Genomic DNA, 2,278 nt, shown 5'->3' on the forward strand with positions numbered 1-2,278 from the left:
GATTGCAGAATGTGTAAAACAGAAAATATGAGATAATGAAGAGATATCAACAAATTAAATTATAAAGAATTTAATATGAGAAATTATTGATTGGTACTTCAGAGCTAACAGCTTAATTGTTACATTAATAGTATTGCATTAATTGTATTCTAGTGGTCAGATGAGGGGATACTTTTCTTTCTGTTGTTTCATCATCAGCCTTTAACTTTTGATCCGACTCTTGGCATCTTGCGGGTTGGAGAGTGTATCTTCCGATCAGATAGATGGCTTGCTTCGAGTTGGTTGCATGAGCAGGGGCTCAGGGATTTTCTATGAGCTGTTGGTTTTGCTTTGCTATGATTATTGCATATAGAGCTTCTTTGTATCGGTAGAGAACCATGCCCAAGGATTGATTATTATTATTATTATTATTATTATTATTATTATTATTATTATTCTTATTATTATTCTTACTATGCATCTTATCTATCTTCTACACGATTCGAGTAAAAACCTAGAAAATCCTCCCGATTTCGTTGTAATTCACGTGAGGGGGGGCAAGATGCACATTCACATGCCACATCTACACTGTACTTTCCTCCTCCATCATCATCAACTTCTCCCTTCACCTTTTCCCTTTGTAGTTTTCCAGAAAGAAAGAAGGGGGAAATAAAAAGTCATTGACGTAGGCAGGGACCTTCAGCAGAAGGTCGGAAAAAGGGACCGATGATGAATGATGAATCCCGTGGGTAGTTTTGTTTTATTTTTACTTTTTATTTTTAATTCTTTTTCCCTTTCCCTAGCTTGGGCGGGTAAATTATTCCGTCGGGGACTATCCACCGAGGTTCTTTTATTTTTTTTTTTTTTTTTCGCTTGGGCTCTGATGAAACGCGCTACTGGCCCAACCTTTTACCCCCTTGAATGGACGAGTGAGAGAGGGGGAGGGATGGGGTATGATATGCCGATTTAGGTTCATGGTGCAAGCAGGGGGGTTTGCATCGCCAAGATAGGTTTATCGCGATAGATACTCCGTAGTGGAAGTCTTGGTTACCGTTTCTGGCCTGGAAAAAAAAAAAGAAAAAGAAAAAGAAAAAAACCTTCGTCTTGTCTTATTTTATTTTGCATTCTATTTTATATCTATATCTATATCTATTTGTTGTATTCTATTTTGATTTTTACGCTCCCGTGACAGGGAATAAATAGGCTTTTGCATATGATTATCAGACTCATCGTGAGTTTGCCACAGACGAAGAATCCATGTTTGGAGAGAGGGCATTGACACCAGGCTTGACCCGACGAACGACACAGCTTAACCTATGCTAAATCTACATTCAGTATATGATCACGTCCGTGTTTTGTTCCACTACCCGCGTTTCCCTTCCCACCCGTAAGTAACATCCGTACACAGGTTAATGACAACAGCCGGCTTTCTCAGAAAAAGGCTCCTTGCAACCCTGCGGGTTCTGGACACACAAGAGCTATGGGAGGGAAATGCAAGAGCCAGGTAATGAGGGTAGGATGTGGGATGTGGGATGTTTGGTTTACCCAGCCAGAGAGCTGATTGGGGTTTAAGCTCCAGGAACGGAACCGGGCAATCCAGAGTTCAGCAGAGCTTATGCCGACTGCACCTATTCCAAGGCGTATTTCTTATTTTTCTTGTTCTTTGCTTTTTCCGGTTTTTCTTCTTCTTTTTTCTTTTCCTGCTTCCGTGGAGGCTTGTGCTGCTGGTGAGCTATTTTTGGATACGCATCGTATGCATTTTAGCGCTGGGAAGGGAGAGAGAGAAGATCAGATGTTCATGGGCGATAGAGAGATAGGCGCTGGCCGGGTGCGATTCCCATTCCTTTCGGGGGGCTGGACCTCCAGCACGCCCACTGGAATCCACGTAACTTAATACGGCCAACTTGAGCATGTAATTGCGTATGTATGTATGTAAGTAACTATGTATGAGCTGTACGATCCCTATACGCAGTTGTCGAATCAGCAGAAATCAGTATGACATTATAATACAGCCTGGTTGGGAGTGTGTTTGTATTGTGTGCGTGCGTGAGTATGAGAGAGAGAGCGAGAGAGAGAGAAGATAAGCACACTCCGTAGTCCCGTAGTCCGCTTGTTCTTCAAGATCAACGCGACTATAATTAACCCTCTCACCGTCATCGTCGCTTGCCCGCTCTCAGCTTCTGCTGCTGTCATCCGGCACCTTGACTGGACTGCGTCGTTCGACCCGTCGCGGAGCTAAGGGCGCACTTAAGGGCGCACTACCTGGGCCCGACCTGCCTAGTGTCCTAGTCTCTCCACC

Source organism: Histoplasma capsulatum, genomic scaffold (assembly GCF_000149585.1).
Source record: "Histoplasma capsulatum NAm1 scaffold_11 genomic scaffold, whole genome shotgun sequence".
NCBI lineage: Eukaryota > Fungi > Ascomycota > Eurotiomycetes > Onygenales > Ajellomycetaceae > Histoplasma > Histoplasma mississippiense.